This window comes from Mastigoproctus giganteus, chromosome 10, assembly GCF_048544385.1.
Source record: "Mastigoproctus giganteus isolate SK-2022 chromosome 10, ASM4854438v1, whole genome shotgun sequence".
In the NCBI taxonomy this organism is placed as follows: Eukaryota; Metazoa; Arthropoda; class Arachnida; order Uropygi; family Thelyphonidae; genus Mastigoproctus; species Mastigoproctus giganteus.
This window is the reverse complement of record NC_143584.1, coordinates 1126814-1133215: the sequence shown is the minus strand read 5'-3', so window position 1 is coordinate 1133215 and position 6402 is coordinate 1126814.

Here is a 6402-nt window from a genome sequence, read left to right as displayed (position 1 = left end):
CAGAGTTCTAGTGAATTTCAGTTCTTTGGCGAATGAAATTCTCCTCAGGACGGACAGCAGGGCGATAGGCCTGTAAGAATCAGGGAGTTCTTGCTGCTTAGTGTGATTCTTGAGAATGAGCCTGACAAGGGTCCTTCCAATCGAAGGAAAACCTACCAGTGGTTGAAGAGATTAAAAGTTCGCTGTGGTGCCTATTCAATTGTTTTCTTTACGATTTCCGGCTCAAGTAGATCATAGCCAGATAATTTTTTATTTCGAATTCCATAGACTGCAGATCATAGTTCCTGCTCAGTAAAGGGCTCTTCAAGTTCTGTGGAGTCATATTGTGTGTAGTCACTGTCCATCTGTAGTTGCTCGGGTGAGCATGTAGCACCCAGTTGCTTGAAGTTGACATCACGATTGTTATGGATGTACTCATGCCAGGACTTGGTCAAGTGTCCTTGTGGTGATTGGGTTGAGGGAACGATATCACCTCTAGGAAGCTTATTCGTGAAAAGCTTATTTGAAACGAGGTGCTCCTGGGACAGCCTTTTGCGCTGCCTAATCATTGCGGTATAAGAATTCCTCGTCCTCCTGTACAGGTTTCCAAGATGCTCCACTTCCGCCTCAGGCCGGAACTTTCTAGCACATTGGAAGTTGCGCCTTCTTTGATTAACTTTTCCCCCGAGGGCATCAAGCTCTCAGCGGTGCCGAGAGCTTGAAGCCGTCAGGAAATCAAGGCACTGCCGCTGGAATTGGGTTTTCACTTTTGATGGCGACGTTTGACGCACTCGCTATTCTTTCCGTGACTCATCTTTGGTGGTGATCTAGATCTGTATTCTGCAGGTCCTCAGATTGTGGGTCAGTGGCAGCTTTACAGATTATTTCCTTGAAAAGTGGCCAATTGGCCTTCTCCACAGAGTATCACTGCAGGGGTTGTACAGGAATAGTTGTGCGATTGAGTGGCCTGTTAATGTTGAAAGTGATCACACGGTGATCTGACATGGTCCATCCCTCTCGCACAGTCCAGTCAGATATATATCCAGAGAGTAATCTTGAAGCAAGGGTGACATCTATAGTGGCCTCCCAAAGGGAACTGCAGAAGATGGGAGATTATTTGGTCTATTCAGTACAGTTAGGTTGTTGTTACTAAAAATTGTTCCAGTAGGTGTCCATTCTGGGCGCCACGGCGCTTTGCTCTTTGACTATGCCAGGCCGGGGGCTGGCAGTTCACATCGGCCCCAATCAGGATCTTGGTACCAGGAAGTCAGTGCTAAGATTCTGTATGTATTGTATGGCCGAGGTAATACCTTCTCCTGGTGATAGTAGAGGGAGACCACATAGAACCCGCCAAGAGAGCTGATGATGTGGGTACAGGCAGCCCACGCCATGCAAAGATGTGAGATTTTGTCACAGTGATGTAGGGATTCTGTACTACAACAGAGGCTCAGAGGGTCACCCCAAAAATCTGAACAATCTTGAAAGTCAATGGGTAACCCCTCACCTCCATAGCTTGGGCACAGGATTCTTTGAATCAGTAGGATGCCAATATTGCCCTTTTTTGATAGTTGTTTCACCTTCAATAATCTAGTATTGGATCATCGATAGTTATGCCATTCATATAAAGCGGGACCTTGTGGGGTTGTATAGTGCATATAATCACCATCCTCCTTATATCTCAATTCTAATCTCAACGATGCCCATTTCCACTTCCAATCTGCCTAACCCCATGTATTTTTTCTGAGAGAATCTCAGTTATCCGTTGATTCAACTACTGCTCATCTCAGATGCCAAAATTATTCGCTGTATGATTCCTTTCGCCTCAAAGGTGGTACTTGTGCATATGACCGTTCTGATATTCCCTGTCAGAGACTTGGCAATTTGGAATCTCCTCTCTTTGATCTTTTCTGGCTTAAAATCTCTCTATCTCATTGTGTCATATTCATCTGTTGTCTCTACCGTTCTCCCAACTCCACTAATCACTTGGAGCACTTTGACTTCCTCTCTTTGTAACTTGACTTTCTGCAGTCCAACTTTCCTAACATTGAGGTAAATTGCCTTGCTGATTTTAATGTTCACAACTCCAGCTGGCTTCCATTTTCTAGTCACACCGACACAGCTGGTCGAGATTCTGAGGCTTTTGCAATTACTAATGACCTTGCACAGATTGTTCATTTACCTACAAGAATACCGGACAAACCTAATCATACAGCCAACACGCTTGATCTTTTTCTCACAAACAACCCGTCTAAGTACACGGTCGAAGTGAGGGGTCCTTTAGGCACTTCAGATCACAACTTGGTGATTGTCTCTTCTCCAATGGAGCCTTTATCTCATGACTATTCCTAACCTCATGTTGTTTGGCATTACAAGAATGCAAAATGGGATGACCTACCAGATTTCTTTTCTTTTTTTCCTTGGTCGGATTACTGTTTCAAAACTTCTGATTTAAACGTTTGCTCAGATCGTGCCAGTGAAATAATTCTTGCAGGAATGGAATACTTTATCCCACACTCCACTTTAAAATCTCGTCCTTTATCTAAACCTTGGTTTTCCAATAAATGTGCTAAGGCTGTTCAAGAGAAGAATGTTGAATATTGTAATTGGCTTGTTTCTAATTCTTCAGTTTCATTTTCTGCCTACACCAAAGCTCGCAACAATTGTAAGGCAGTTATTAATCAGTCCAAACTAGAGTGTGAACAGGCTAAGAGTAGAAAACTTTCTTCTTGCCCTAATGGTAGCCGAGCATTCTGGTCTCTTGCTAAAGCTATCGGCCGCAACTTTTGCCCATCTCTGCTCCCACCTCTGTCCAATCTAGATGCTTCTGTCGTCACTTCAGCCAAGAATAAAGCTGACCTGCTAGCATCCCATTTTTCTTTCAATTCATGTATAAAAGATCTTGGTAAAATACCACACACCATTCCCAACACGCTCAATTCAATGCCTCCTGTGGTCTTCCGTTAAAAGGATGTCAGAAGGATTTTGACGAATCTTAATGCTAAGAAAGCTCCAGGTTCCGGTGCTATTTCTCCACTTGTTCTCAAAACCTGTGCTCCTGAACTTGCTCCTGTTTTTTCCCGCCTTTTTTTAGTCACTTTCTTATTCCAAAGGTGTTCTTCCTTCTGCTTGGAAATTTGCTCATATCCAACTAGTTCTTGAAAAGGGTGACAAATCCCTCCCATCCAATTATCGTCCCATTGCAATTACTTCTACTCTTTCTAAAGTAATGGAGAAATCAATTAACCGACCAACTCTTAAACTACCTAGAAACCTTCCATCTGATCAACGATCGCCTGTATGGATGCCGTCAGAGTTGATCCACTGGTAATATTCTGGCTTATGCTACCCATTTATGGACTAATTCAATGGAAAGGTTATGTGAAACAGAAGTAGTTGCTCTTGACATCTCAAAGGCTTTCGATCGTGTTTGGCATAAAGGTCTTCTAAACAAGCTTCCATCTTATGGTTTGCCAACTGTTTTTAGTAATTGGTTATCCAGTTTTCTCTCTGATCGCTCACTGAGGGTGATGGTAGATGACTCTCTGTCTTGTCTTCTAACTGCTCCACTAATGCCAGTATTCCCCAAGGTTCAGTTCTTTCACTCACTCTATTCCTCTTGTATATTAATGACCTTCTTCCCTTGACTGGAAATCCTATTCACAGTTTTGCCGATGATAGCACATTGCATTCTGCTTTCCATTTTCAGAAACCTTGCTCTGTTCAATCAGCTTCAACTTCTCAAAACTCTGCTACCAATTCCTTAAATGCCGATCTTCAGGTAATTCTCCAGTGGGGCAAAGACAACTTATTTGATTTCAACCCTTCTGGAACTCAGTCTTGTCTTATATCTCGCAAAAAGAATTCTTCTGCCCTATGCTTATCTTTAGTGAAACTCCGATTTCTAGGTAAAATGATTTATCGCTTTTGGGGATTACCTTGACTTCTAATCTTTCTTGGCACAAGCACATTGCCTCCTCTGCATCTAAAAAACTTGGTTTTCTCTTCGCTCTCTGCATTACGTTTCTTCCAAACAGCTGCTCACTCTGTATAAATCGCAAATCCGCCCTGCCATGGAATATTGTTCCCACATCTGGGATGGTGCCCCCAAAACCTCTCTCAGGCTTCTTGATTCCATTCAGAAGTGGGCAGTTAGGTTAATTAATGATTCATCTCTAACAGACTCTCTCCACTCGCTGTCTCATTGACGTATTGTTTCTGCTGCATGCCTCTTCTACAGATACTTCCATGGGCACTGTTCTTCTGAATTGGCTTCTATAATTCCCGCTCTCTCTTTCAAAACAGTCGGAACACGTGCCGCCACCAGCGAACATCCATATACTGTCCTACTTCAAACTCACAGCACCAACTTTTCATCTTCCTCGTTTAAAACTCCTTAAAAAAATCAAGAGTCTTCCTCGTTTATTCCTTCAACTTCCGTTTTCTGGAACGACCTTCCTTCATTTCGTATTTCCTGAAAATTACAGTGTACAGAAGTTCAAGTCCAATGTCAACAAATATCTTCTTTCGTCTTCTCAACCTCCAACCCAAGCACGGTACTAAGTACTGTAGGTTCTAATGCCTCCCATGTTTGGGGTTTAAATAAAAAAAAAAAAAAATCAAGTGAAAAAGGCTCGATTCCGAATCTTGTCAATTACGCAGAGAAATTTTATGGTAATTTTTTGTAATGTGGCTGAGTCGGTCACAAGTGAAGGTAGTATGGTTTTTTTGTTTTTTTTTTCCTTCGAAATTGGAAACTGATTTTTCGTCCGGCAAAGAGGCAAAACGCAAATTACGAGTTACAGACATAATATACCAGTTCATACGGCGCAATATGAGTCGATTCCTTTCCTTCTTGCATTGCCAGCAAAAAGAAATGTAGCAAAGATTTCTTTGCTACTTTTCTTTTTGGGTGCATAGATTTTTCCTAGCCAAATATTTTTCATAGACTGCCTTAACATGCTGAACCCCCCAGTGACTTTATTGTAGTCTACTTTATACTTAATGCAGCTTCTTTTTCACTGTAGTAATTTAAAATCATTCTACTCCTCTTTGTTCTTCTTTTCTGCTACTTTTCCCATTAGCCCAGTTGAGATTCGTTTATGTCTAAACTTTGAACAGTATCCCTTACTTATCCTAGTAGCTCAGATTATTTCGCATATTCTTCCCATTTAGAATTTGATTAAAAACGTCTGCTGTTCCCCTGAAAAGACGTTTAAAAATTGTCTAAGTGATATCCATTTTAATCACCGTTATGACAACAAATCCTGACCTTTATCTTTTACAGTAGTTACATCTTTAAATAAATCTCACAACAATACACCTTCTTTAATTTACCCAAAATTAGTATTATACGAAGAGTCACTGCTAGTAATGAAGTCAAGTATTGCATACTCTTGTTGCTTCACTAACATTATTGTTTTCTGTATTTATAAATGATATTGATGATGGTATATCAAGCTTAATGTCCAAGTTTGCAGATGATACAAAAGTTGGCAGGGTTGTCAAGGACACTACTGACACTATGCTACTGCAACAGGATCTGGAAAGGTTGAGCAGATGGGCTGAGAGGTGGCAAATGAAGTTTAACATTGACAAATGTAAAGTACTACACATGGGAAACAGCAACCCCAGAGCAACGTATCAACTCTGTGGTACTACACTGACAGTGGTAGAGAATGAAAGGGACTTGGGGGTGGTTGTGCAGGCAGATATGAAGTCCTCTGAGCAGTGCAGACGGGCTGCAAGAGTAGCTCATGGAGTATTGTCAATGATATACAGGAATTTTTCCAGCAGGGATAAGGATGTGATTATTCCATTGTATAAGGCAATGGTCAGGCCACACCTAGAGTACTGTATACAGGTCTGGAGGCCTCATTTCAAGAAGGATGTAGAGCTGCTGGAACGAGTACAGAGAAGGGCAACAAGATTAGTGAATGGAACAAAGGGGTGCTCTTACGAAGAAAGGCTTAAGTTTTGCAAATTACAGTGTCTGGAGACTAGGCACCAGCGAGGTGATCTGATAGAGGTGTATAAAGCCTTGAATGGTTTAAGCATGCTCAATGCTGATGGGATTCTTCCTCTAGCTCAGAAAAATCACCTGAGAGGGCATAAATTCAAATTGAGGAAAGACAGATGTAGGATAGACATGCGGAAATTTGCCTTTAGCCAGCGGGTGGTTGGTTGGTGGAATAGACTTCCATCCCTTGTGGTGGAGGTTGATAGCCTAAATAAGTTTAAGGCTCAGCTGGACAGGTATTTTGAATGAACAGAGGGGTGAAGTGGCAGTGGTTTTTTTTTGGCTGATGCTGCATAAGCGTGCTTTCTTGCATCAAATGCCTCTACTAATGCTAATGCTAATGCTAACATCTTGGTATGGATATAATCAGATTGAATCCAAAAATTTATTCTAAATTTACAATTTTC